We start from the raw sequence: 13,418 nt of genomic DNA, 5'->3' as shown, positions 1-13,418 counted from the left end.
GAAGCCATTTACGATTTGTTGCTCTGTTTTCGAACTGTTGTTCCGACGCTTACAAGTCATTGATGTTTTTTTTTCGCGGAGAAATCACCGAATCGTGTAGGTGAGTCAATTTGTTGGTTTTTTGTGGACGTGGGTGTCATTTTTGTTGGTCTATTAGCGCTTAATTCTTATTAAATTCCAAAAAGGCAAGTGGGAAGAATTTGTTGTGCCTCGGTAAGAGTAGTAATTGGCAGCAGCATGTGGCAACTGTGCGCTGAAATTTTTAAAAAGTGGGCGTGATATCGTCCGCTAATAGGTTTCATGTACATATCAACAACAAAATTCGCTCAGGACAAATCCCTTATGCAATCCTCCCGACACTGTAAAAATTAGAGATAATTCAGTCCACTCACTATATAACGGCTCTATTAAAAGTACTAAAAGTGCGATAAATCAATAACTAAAAACTCCAGAGCCATTAAATTTTTCCTCCGAGATGAGTATGAGAGGAATTTACAGCAGCCTGGGTCAAAATTGGACAATGGTCGAAACACCGCCCTACTTTAGCTGAAATCACATATCTCGGCTGTTCCTCGAACGTTTTGAACCAAATTCGGTACATACGATTTTTCAGACATTTCCATGTTACGGTCTGAAAATGAGCGAAAACAAGCTACAACAACGCCTCCTCCCCATATAACGCAATTTTGACTCTTATACTTTTACAACTTTGCACAAAGAGTGCCTTTGAAGAATATTACTTTTATGGCCAAAAACTGTTCAAATCGAAGCAAAAATGTTCAAGCCTCAAATATATGGACCCCATTGCCTATAGTTTTCTTTTTAAAGAAAATATCGGGCAATGTGCGAGATGCGTAATTGAAATTCAGAGATAATCCATTTCTGGTAGTAGTATATCATTGTGTTCCAAATGTGTTAAAACGGGTCAATATGCACTTCTCTTAGTCCCATATATCTAAAAAAAAAAATTTTTGAACTTACTCGTCAAAAGTATACTTTGTTTTTTTTTTTTTTATAAAATCGCCATAAATGTCAGTTTTTGTATACCCATCAGCTCACCCAGTAAACAAAAACCACCATTCAACAGCTTCGCACACTTTACACCCATTTACATAATGCGCAGTTAAACAAAAAATTATTTCCTAAAATAACTTGCCACACATCCACACAGAAAACCGAGAGCGCGGCGCGTTGTCATTGCTGCAAGCTCCAGCAGGGCGTAAAAAACTACGAGCACAGAGCGCTGCATCGCGCCCGATGTGCTCAAATTAAAAACAATTTCCATAGGTCAACTTTCTGGTCAACTAATCCCACCGCAAACCAGCGTTTCGGCCCCCTGCCTTCTCACACACCCGCATCGAACAGAAAGGTCTATATTAGCGCTTTCGCGCGTTGACAATTTTGCAATTCCTCCAGTTTTTTGTTTGGCTGCTGCATTGTCGCCGTGACAATTGCAAGCCCCGCCGCAGGATTGGCGGGTGTTCGCGTAACTCAGCGCAGCGGGACCACGCGGCGTTCGAGTGCCGGCAAATGCGCAACTTGGGGCTTGCGTGGCTTGCCGTTGTTCAGATGAGTGTGTGTGCGTTGCGTACAGTATGGCGCATGGCGAGCTCTAAGGTGCTTGACATGTTGCATGACCCATAAACATACAAATCATGCAACGCACCGCACGTCAACTCACGCCAACTCACGCCAGTTGGCTAACAAATTGACTCGGCAAGTGCGCGTGAAGTGGTGCATGGCAACAGAAGCAACACGACGGTGCGTCGACGAGTGTGCGAAAACGCAGAAAAGGTGCCAAGTATTTTAAGCATTCAACAACAACATTGCTTCAGAAAAGTAGTTATTGAAATTGTAACACAACACGCAAGCATTAAGAGCCGAGCGCAGGTGGGAAGCATATAATGCGTATCGAAAGCGGGTTTCGTATTCAGGCCATGTTCTTTAGGAACTATTTATATGCGACAAGCAAAATTTACACCTCCAGGTTGTCAAAATTAATTATTATTTCAATGAATATTGCTCCCCAAACGTTCACAAGGAGATTAGATCATTTGCTGTGCCGAATTTTAAATTCTAGCTCACTTCGTCTTAGTACACACCGCCCACTCTCGTCTCTGGAACGCGCTTTTCCAATGGCGCTTTGTCTGTTTGCTGCGCACAAAAAAGGCAACAAAGCGTGAATGTCTGAGATCCATATAAGCTGACAAAGTGTCAACGTCATCAGCAGCAGCAGGCAACGGCAAAAACCTATGCTGCAACTACAAGCGAATGGGGCTTAGTCAGCCAGCCAGTCAACCAGTCAACCAGCGCGACATACAATTGCTGTCACCGGCGCGACACAAAATTATATAACATGGCGTGCAACGGCACACATGCACACACTTAAACACATACATAGACACACACACATAAACAAGTAGACGCGCATATAATTCGCTGCTCTTATTTTTATTAGTCAACAGTCACTTCAACGTCAGCGTCCATGGCTGTTGTGTGTCAAAAAGTTGTTATTTTAATCCGGAAGCTGATGGAATTTCCGGCGCGCAACATTGCACTGGCACGGCACGCGTAGTGTAGCAGCTTGTTTCCATTAAGAGTCCGGCAGCCGGCATGCAATTTGTTTGGCTGCGTTCGAAGTAGGCATTCCGTGTGCCCTTCTTGACGAGCGCGCACTTTCTTAGGTTGATTACCTAAGTTCGCTTTATTTTAGAATTTTCTATTTTCGCTTTTTTCTGAGCAAAACATTTTTAAATTCATTACCTTATCACAGGCACTAATGTAATGGACTTAAGTCGACTTTCGTCGCCTTCTTCCTCTGCTTCCTCTGCTTCGAACGGTAGGCGCTCTTAACCAATACAGTTTCCTTTGCGGAAATGACGTTCAACTTCCGGCACCGCTCTCAACTGAACTTTGAGTAATGACGTAAATTGGCGGCAAAATCACAGGGTTGCCGTTAAGCAAAAAATGGGGTACGTAACTTGATTGAGCAGCATACTGTCGCCTCTTCAAAGCACCTGAACGTTAACTTAAGCTTGTACCAGCTTCTATACATGCAACTAAGCAAAGGTTTTTGCGCCATTTCACTCTTTTTTCCCAACGCTAGTGGTGTGTTGGCAACCCTATCGAGTACAGCCATCATTTGTGTACTTCTGCAGCTAACGGTGTGTAGCGCTGATTCCTCAGCCCTAAAATTGACGTTTCCACTATTTGGAAAACATCACTTTGAGCCTTTGCTGTTGAGCTCGCCAATGTCCCCACTGGCTCCTGTGTACATGAAACGAACTGGCACTGAGTTCGTTTCAATTTTGCCAATTCAAATGGAAAACGGTACAACGAGTCACAGTAACAACTACAGTTAATTTAATTTTGAAATATTTCAACTGTGACGAAATGCGGAAGACCGAACTACCATCAGGCACAAACCCGAATTTCGGGCGCTTTTCCCCTCCCTTACGCCGGCAGGCACAGCAATTCACCGCGAGCCAGAGCTCTGGACCGCATAGTGCCAGCAGGTAGGAGCGCGTGTATGTGTGCATGTGTGTGTATGACGGTGAATGTGTGATCAGGTGCATATGCCAAGGAGTTAGGTTTGGGCGCCCAAAATGCGCGCTTCAATGGCTGCGGCGAATGGGCGGTCGCACAACGTCACCTAATGGGAAATCGATTGCAGTAATTTGCAGCTACAACTCAATTTAAACGTTGAGTTTATTATATTTCTGATTTGCTTCCATTTAGTATTCGTAATTAAATTGCTCTAACAGCGGGAAATGTGTGTGCTCAGCCGTGAGAACTGTTCGTGATGGCATCACTTGAATTTTGGGTGGGCGCACCAGCGATAACGGTACGCGTCGCGCTCTAAGTGGCCATGCAAATGGCAATTTCCAGTTTTTGTAGTAGACGCCACTGATTTATTTATAGCAATTTGACGGTGAAAATTATAACGAGCGCGCTGATGGGCCAACTGCGCCGCATAAACGGCGGAAAGCGGTCGCAAAGTGTTCAGCCACTCATGCATACACCCACAAATAAGCATAGAGGCTATGCTGAACCTTTTTAGTTGGCTTTTTGGGCTGTGGGTCCTACCAAATTCCATATACTTCTTTATACACGAGGATTTCTATCGATTTTTCAATTAGCGTCACAGCCAGCAGCGCAACGCTCACGGGCGATTTTGACACCCCAAAGCCTTCATCCGCAGTGCTTTGGCGCAGCGCGAAGGTGACAAGTGCCTTCGCCTCACCTTTGTGCCATTATTTTACTTTTTGGGTGTTTTGTATGTTTGCTTTGAAATTCCTTAAACGCTCTGTCATGTCATTTACCCCAGCGCAGTGTTGTTGTTAGTTACGGCTTTTGTTGTGCTGTCAGCTGACTGCCAAAAATACACGCATGCCATCACATCAGCGTGTTCGTGTGCGTGTTACAATATTTTCGTATTTTTGTGAGCATTTCACACATTTTTAATATCGTTGTTTGTCGGTATTTGATTATAACGGTGCGCGTTTGAGGTGCTCCCAAGCAAGAGTGCCGCTGGAGGGATGTGTGCTTTTCATTTAATTTCACAGTGTCATTCAGTCATTCGGATTGCATGTGATTGCGTGCTGTAATGCTCTCGTGAGTGCCGTTACATTGTACTTGTTGTCGGGTTGCTCCAAGCGATTCGGCACAGTGGCTTCGCTTGTTCAATTCCGGGCGAAAATTTAGCTCCAGAACAAGGCAAATGGCTGCTTGAGCTAAAAGCATCTAGAAAACCCACCCATAAGATTGGCATTTCGCAGACAATTGAAATTTTGAGTTGCTGGACGTGACTTTACTGATGTTTAACACTGGGTTCCATAATCCTGAAAGGAATGGAAGCAAGGAGAGGGTTTAAAATTTGACGCTTTTAATTTAGACCACCACAGCATCTCCGTTCATGAATCGAAATTGCTTGGTGGTATTAAATAATATCTACGACCTTGAAATGGAACAGTATTGTTCCTTGGAAATTCAAGTTTACTTGGGATATTAAAAATCCGGGAAGATCTCTTATGAAGCTTTCGATAAGAGCGCTAGCGAAAGTACATTCGATGTTATATATGGAACTCGATTTCTTTTGCATGGCCACCATCGGTACGCTGGCAGAAGTCCAAACTCCGAACCCTATTTTCGACGGTTTTCAAACATAAATCGGCCGATACTGCTGCAATTTCACGTTCGATAATCGTACGAAGTTCATCAATCGTCGCTGGCTTGTTGGCATAGACCATAGACTTGACGTAGGAAATTGTCTAGTGGCGTCAAATCGCACGGCCGAGGCGGCCAATTGACTGGACCATTTTCAATAAATGGATTGTGACATTCACTGGGTGGCTTGTCGCGCCGTCCTGTTGGAACCACATATTGTCCAAGTCCATATCATCTAAATCGGACCAAAAATATTCGGTTTTCTTTGAGCGGTGGCGATTGCTGGTCTTGATCATCAGCGAAAAAGTACGGCCCAATAACGCCGTCGACCGCACCGAACGCAAGTTTTTCGGGATGCAATGGTAACTCATGGAGTACGTGAACCCTATAGCTGAAGATGATTTTTCGATGAACATACGGATCATTTTCAAGTTGTTGCTCAGCCCAATTCACGAACATACGACGATTCTAGTGGTCAAGCGGCTTCAGTTCTTGCGTCAATTTGAGCTTGTAAAGATGTAAGCCAATATCTTTACGTAAAATTCATCACAACGACGTCACTGAGATGTCCAACGCTTTAGGTCGACGTGTGGATGACTGATTTGGGTCTTCCTCAATTGATGCGCTAGCGGCAGCAATATTCTCAACACTACGGGCGCTTCTTTGTCTCACTGGCACGAGAACATTTTGTACTGTGTGTGTGGATTCAAATTTCTCTTAAAGTTGAGACCACTGACTCCGAATTTCGGTAGTAAATTTTAATAATTTCGACTCGTTGTTGGTTCGTATATCTTTCCATGATGAAATGGCAAACCTTACTCAAGAGAAATGTCAAAAGAACGGGAAAAGTACGGCGCCGTTTGCTGTCCCTATCGGTCTACTTTTGTGGCGTCCCTATTGAAAAACCCGTTGTAAACACGGTGTACAAAACGATGGAGTAATGAACATGGATTATATATTTTTCATTTCGAGAATGTTGCAATAAGTTTCACTGTTGCAAACACACTTGCTCCTACTCGCATGTATGTGGAAGGTTGTTGTGCTATTTTAAACCTGGGAATGTCTGTTATCATTTCAACTGAAAGCGTTCCGCTCGAAAACTGCTTTGTCGGTTGTAATACTCTGCAGAGCTCATGCCTCAGTTATAGTAAGTACTTGTCTACATCCATAAATTAGAGTATTTAGTCGTCATTGTCAGTTGAATGTTTAATAACAAAAAAGAAGAATAATAATAAAAATAAAAGTAAAAGTAGGAACCGTTTGTCGTGCGACAGACAAACTTTTCTTCATTACTTTCGTTTGGTGTTTTTCTTGCTAATGTTGTTTTTGTGTTGCTGTACTTTATGGAGAACGGTAATTGTGGCACGTCAAGGAAGCAACAGCATTTTTCTGACACTGGAAGAAACTCTTTGAGGCGCATGCATACCCCAGTAGGAGAGCCAGTAGAGTAAAATAGAATGTCTCCACTAAGGATATATTGTGCTAAGGCCGGGAACCTAAAGCTCTTTATATAGAGCTCATATAGAACTGAAACTGAAAAGCGAAAGGGGTTTCAAAAGTATAAATTTCTTGTAACTGTAACTGAGTCCAATATCGTTTCGATGGCTAAAAAACTGCTAAAGAAAGCACAATATCGTTGATGACCGGCCACCCTCTCTCTCTGCGAATTTAGTATACCCCCTTCTTTTCACGATAATAATTACTGAAGGAACCAGCATTATCTATATATTGATTTAAGACGTTCTATTGAAAAGAAATCAGAAGCAATCAGAGAATATTCCTGCAAGGCAACTTGGAGCATAATTTTCATTTCGTTTATCAGGTGCGTAATATGGAGACGACATTAAGCATTTAAGCGTCAACTTAATTTTCGGAGGGCCACATACAAGCACGCACCAGATATGTATGCATGCGCACATATGTACATATGTATGTGCATTGCGAGGGAGGTACGTTTGCAACTTGAGCTCCGCCAGTCCTCAAGGTGAAGGTAATAACGATTCCTTTTATCTGCATTCCCGCAATGGCTTTTAATTATTCGAAATAAATGGCGAAAAGCTCAAGCATACCTATTTTAAACTTTTTAATGGCGAGTACTTAACGGTACAACGTACATGTGCAACATTGCTGGAGTGAAGGAGCTCAGCGCTTCCATTACTGTCCATGTTCTGCGAGTACATTTCTCTGTTGGCATAAATTGTCCGTCCATATATCTCTCTACCATTCATGCTTCTTTTATTTCGTTGTAAATCACGTTTTCATGTAAAATTTCCCCTTTGAAATATTTTGAATTGATTTATTGGCCAGTTGGTGGAGGGGCGGCGGCGGGGTGCGCAACATGCTGCACAAATTGGCCTCAACGATGTGCAATCAACGTTTAATTCGCACATAACGGATATTTTTGTTTGTATACCGCAACAGATAAATACTGCTGGTACCTGCATAGCTGTGTGTGTATTGGCGTAGATATGTACGTACATACATATGTATGCGTAAATGCATTGGAAAGAGGAAAATATTTTGATTTCCTGTTCGCACATTTGATCTACATATGCACGTGTATTTATATATTTGTATGTATATGTGCACACGAGCAACTTGGCAAATTAACGCTGAAATAAAAAAAGATAAATAAACTGGAAATGAAAAATCTCACTGGAACTGGTTTCATCCGCCCACATTATGGAGCAAATTTGTGCTATCAACCAGGTTTACAAGAAGGTCCAAGTACTGATCGGTAAAGACATCTTTCTTGTCTTACGGAATCATGTCTAATTATATAATTAAAAAAAAATCATGCTTTATAGTAATAAAATATTTATTAAATAATTATGGAACAACGTCAGAGCTCTTTCGTGGTCCAGAAGTCAAGACAACTTCTAGCAAGACTTATATTAAGAATAGCTTTAAATAATAGGTCTAAGAATTAATTTGGATGAAAAAGAATTCGCTCTATGGACTCATTGATTATTTTAGACCAAGCACGAGCGAAACGGCATGTTCCCCTTTCCGCTGTCCTACAAGAAACAAACGACCAAAGGGTTCATGTGTGAATACGGCCTTCGGGAAAATTTTATGATCTCAAATATCAGTTCCCACTTTCTAAATCACATGTCTAAATATATATTTACATATAACAAATATATGATGAGTTACATTATGACTAAAGAATTACGACAACAAATTGCTACGGTCACACTGAAAAATTGTATCACTGATGTTTAAATTAAACTCACTGATCAACTTATTTTCTAATTTTTTTAGCTCTGCCTTTATATCTCAAATAATATATGGATGCGCCTACTTCCTGTATTTACTCTTTGATGATTAAAGTTATTAATATTAATGTTTAATATATTCAAATTCCATATATATTTTATTAATTATTAACAGCCTTTCCGAACTTTCCCTTACAATTTCATATTTTGTTTCTATTGCTCTGAGTCACCCTGCTTTATCGGTTTTAGCGTTCCAGCGTATCAGCGGCATTTTGCAACATTGTTAACTGTCTTCTTCTAGTTGGATGGTTTGTTGTATTTATTTCTTATTGAGCATTATTTGAGTGTAGTCGATTTCGCAAATCATTATTAATATCGCGTGGATTGAGTTATTATTTTAATTATTCAAAACAAAATAACAGCTTATATTGTGCGGAGGTGATTTCGCAGGTGGTTCTTCGTAAACAACAAAATATTCTTTGGTGCAGAGAGCGTATCCCTTCAATAGGGACAAGTGAGAACGGTGTCAAGTGTGTGTGTCGCAGCGTTTACGTTCACGCCCAAACGAAAAAAGTGGCATATTTTTATTAAAATTAATTGGTGTGATTGAGCTTTAGAGCGAAAATATCAATTAAACTTAATTTAAGTGAAAGGTTAAATTCATTAAATAGCGTGGAGTGAAATTTTTATAATTCCTGAAGGACATTTAAGATATGGAGGTGAGTGAAGAACTTCAAAATTTTGGTGTTAAGAAAGCTGTATATCACCGCAGCTGGTTGATTGCATTCCAAATACACAAAAATTTCAACGTGTTAATATTGTTACGCTACTATATGTAATAGAATATTCGTGTTTTAATTAATAGAAAAAAAGTTAAAATATGAGTGTATACCATAAAAAAAAACACTTGGCGACAGTCTGCTCAGAAAGAAGTCAATCTTCCGTGCTTGCTGTTGTTGCGATTACGTCAGTTCACAATGATTAGCCACTAGCAACCGCTATTGCTATCTCATTTCCACGCTCCACAACATCGGGGAGCTACACAAATGTTTGTTGTTTGCCATTGCTCTTCTTGTGGAGTTGCGCCGTGTCTCTGTTTTCGCATATCACCGGTGGTGCCTCACTGCTTGAATTTCCTAGCTCCACGATAACAACACTTGGATGATGTTATAGGTGGCGGTGATGGATGTGCAAGCTACATGTTATGTATAGAGGTCAGAATCGATTTTGTTACGAAGATCACTGCGTGCAGAGTGTGGTGTGAAGCAGGCACACAAAAGGTGTCGTCATCAATATTTTCATTGCTTTGAAGTGCTCGTCATCAATTAAATGCTCACACTATCTTTATGAGCTTCACTCCAGAGTACTGTTATTTATACTTTTGCTTTTACCTTCTACCGTGTTTAGTTTATGTTGGGTAAGCAAAGAAATAAAGACAAAGCAGTCGAATATGCCTAATTGCCGGCTTGAGGGCTTATTTGTCTATTGACGCATTCCACATATTACATATTCACATGTAAGTATGTATGGTTATAGTATGTAGCTGCTTACGCCCTGCTCAGTCCGGTGTTTTGTGTCATCAACATTTGACAGCTTCACAATATTGTTTCTTCTTTAGTATGCAAGTTTATTTAAGTTGTATTTTGCAATTTTTTATTTTGATTTTGTTTTATAGTTATATACATGTTTATGTATGTATGTACAAGCGTGAATAGTTTATTGTTATTATGCAATTTTTGAAACCACTTTCATTCATTGGAAATGCAAATTGATTTACAAATTGTTGTTGTACAATTTTCTACACTTATGCAATTAGCCAAGCCATATTGTAATTTAAATACAATAATATGGTTTGAAATTATAATATCATATTTATACATACAAACTACAAGACATATTTCAATATGTTATAATATTTTGCAGTTACATAGGCATGTTCATACATACAAATTATTTCGCTGTTATACATATGTATGTACATATGTACATATCTGCTAATATAGTATAGGAGAGCCTGATTTATTCAAATATCAAAGTTTCTGGTTATTTGCTGACAGACTGTCAAATACAGTTGTTATAATTTTCCGTATTCTGCAAAGATGATCAAACAGTGTAGAATATAGTTAATCAACTAATCAGACAAAAAAAATATAGTTTAATTTCTTCTCTTTAAATGTTATTTTATCTGCCGAAATTCTAAAAATACTTTTTGCAAATGACAGTCATACAATTAGATTGATCTGCACAATACATGCAATGATATACACACATATGTATGTAAATATATGGAACTATATCTTCACTCGCATTTCCTTATCTTCATACCAAATGGTTTTCTTGCATTTTTTGCAAGTATTTAACAAATTTAATTGTTTGTACGCTGTTTTGGTGACGCACGCTTGCAATTTATTGCAAATGCGATTAAGTCGTGATTAATTACATTGGTAAATATATATGCATATAAATACGTAAGTATGTACATATGTACATACATATATTGCCTGGCCCAGGGTAGCACAATAATCGAAATAGCTTGGCAGCCGACCCATCGCCAGGTGTATTAGTATTAAGTATTTACGCTGTGACGCCTCAGTGTCAATCAACTCGATGGTTGTCGATAATGTAATATACATATGTAGATGTATGTTTATATACAGGTATCCCTCGAATAGCACGGTACTTGAGTTGCACGAAATCTCGAATAGCACGGTTAAAAATTGCGACAACCCTCGAATAACACGGAGTTCGAATTACACGAAGTCGCGAAAATTCCTGTTAAAAATTGAGTATAATTTTTCTTCGAACGACTGTTTGTAGTATGACGCAATAATGCATTTGAATCAGTGGTTGAACATATGTAATTTAAAAATTATTGCGTTTATAAAATTTTACCTTTTAAATTTTTAAGTTTCACTTTTCTAAATTGAATGAATTTTGTTATTTTTGTATACCTGAAATTTTATAACTAAAAATAAAAAAAAAAAATTTTCTTATTTTTAATGTTTTCTTAATTAATCTTTGGAACCAAATGTACAAATTTGTATGGATCTCGAGTTTCGAGTTGCACGGTTTTAAATAGCACGGAACGGTATCTCCAAAATTGTATGATTTATTAGTATCAAATAACACGATTTCGATTAACACGGAACCAATTAACCGTGTTATTCGAGGGATACCTGTAGTATGTACTTTGTGCGGAAGTGGTGGATTTTGCAATGGGACAGAAAAGACAGTAGTAAAAATAAACTCACATACAAATGACTGTATTTAGTGTTGTACTTACCATACATACATACATTTGTATGTAGATACGTATGTTGGAACAATGCAATTAATTGTTTGGTTATTTTTACATACAATAGTCATATTAAAGTTTTTTGATATGGCTGGAATCACGAATATTATGGATAAGATAAACCATTTCGTTCAAAATTGTAATTTTTTTTATTTTAATAAGTACTTAACAAGTTTTCTGAAAAAGTTAATAAAAAATATTTTTCACGGTCATACTTAATTAGATACCAAATGCAATTCTACATAATATAACATTTTAAAATACAAATTAAAAATAATCCCCAAAAGACGAATTCGTAAAAAGCTCTTAACAGCAAATATAAATGCACATACATTTTATAAGTGAAAGGCAAATTGCACAATAAAAACTATAAAATACAATAGTGGCAAATATAAAAAAATAATATGAAAATAAATCAGTTTTGAAGCAACATAAATCCTCCTCGTTTAGCATTTTATATAATGTATTTATTTGTACCCAATAGAAGCTTGGAAAAAATACAATATGTAACCTTGTGGATTTTGCGGACGAAAATGTTATTTTACCTTGTCTCAATTCGTGAGAAATCTGGGGCGTCGATATTTTAATAGCATAAAAACTGTAACATGTAACGCCTCAACAACAGTTTGCCTACCTTTATTGTGTCAGCACAGCATACAACGTTTCGCAGCAATTATGTTTTTTGCCTGACCAACAAGCTCATTTGGAGCTTCTCTAAAGTTAAAAAAATCGTTTGGCTTTTTTTTACAAAGAAATGTTCAAGTACTTTATTGCGCTCCTTAGATGTAAAACTTGTTTTTTTTTTTACTTTTGTCACAGCAGTTAAGAACGTTAACTCAATTATTTATTACGTTTTGATATTAATAAGTATAATTATTTATTCATATGGGGGAACTTTTTAATAATTTTGTTTTTTTTTTTCTTTCTTTTCAGGTAAGATAATCTTATAATTTCTAAATATTTGGAGTAAACCACAGCAGCAATGATAACAACTTGCACCCATTGTTGATTAAGACTGATCAATATGGATAGCTTTAAGACATACAAGTATAATTTAATATTTGCCATAATCAATTTGGCTAAATTATGTATGTAAAGTACATAAGTATAATTATATTATAAAATAAAATATAAAAATCACGAATACATAGTCTAAGATATGCTTGACCAGCACACTCTCATCAAACCTCAAACGATGAATTTTCTCTGAATTTGAATATCCTTCGGTATCTCTTGAGAAGGCCTTTAAGCACAGTCTATCAACATAGCTGCAATTAATGCATTCATAGGAAGTCTCCGCAATATTCATATAACTAGGTTAAATGTTTTTGTGTTAAAGCGTGCAACAATTTTTATACTTGTAACATTGCAACAAATAGAAAAAAATACCTTCGTGCCGTTCCACACGATTATGAATAGCTAATACAGGCTTTGGCTTGAAAATAATCACATCAAGTCATTATGCTTACATATTAAAGACTTTTGTAATCGTTGTTAATGTGCACCGCTTTTTTTACAAACACACCACCTTATCACGTAAAGCTTGACTTGTGATTTCCACACAAAGCCTTCGCAGCGCGAAAACCCATAACACGCCCAAAGAAGGCGTCGTTCGGTGTGCGGCATGCCTCAGCGGCGGTTGCATGCGTCAAAGCATAGCGTTATGAGCAGCCATGCGAGGCACCATTGCCGCCAACAACAACAACAACAGCTAGTCATTGTTAATGTACTCATATTTG

The 13,418-nt window shown here is 38.3% G+C and overlaps 1 protein-coding gene across 10 annotated transcripts in view; it reads left to right on the top strand.

Moving 5' to 3' along the window:
- LOC126767604 (tropomodulin) overlaps positions 1-13,418 on the top strand; it is a 138,395-nt gene that overhangs the window by 97,216 nt on the left and 27,761 nt on the right. Inside the window, exon 1 of one of the 10 annotated variants that reach the window (XR_007669136.1) lies at positions 8,681-9,103. The exons of the other annotated variants lie outside the window; for them this stretch is intronic. The gene's annotated coding sequence lies outside the window, so the exon portion shown is untranslated. Of the gene's footprint in view, positions 1-8,680; positions 9,104-13,418 lie in introns of those variants that run through there. 10 annotated transcript variants of the gene reach the window in all.

The sequence above is a fragment of the Bactrocera neohumeralis genome, chromosome 2, assembly GCF_024586455.1.
Source record: "Bactrocera neohumeralis isolate Rockhampton chromosome 2, APGP_CSIRO_Bneo_wtdbg2-racon-allhic-juicebox.fasta_v2, whole genome shotgun sequence".
NCBI lineage: Eukaryota > Metazoa > Arthropoda > Insecta > Diptera > Tephritidae > Bactrocera > Bactrocera neohumeralis.
The sequence above is the reverse complement of the archived record's forward strand: the minus strand, read 5'-3'. Positions and strand labels throughout refer to the sequence as shown.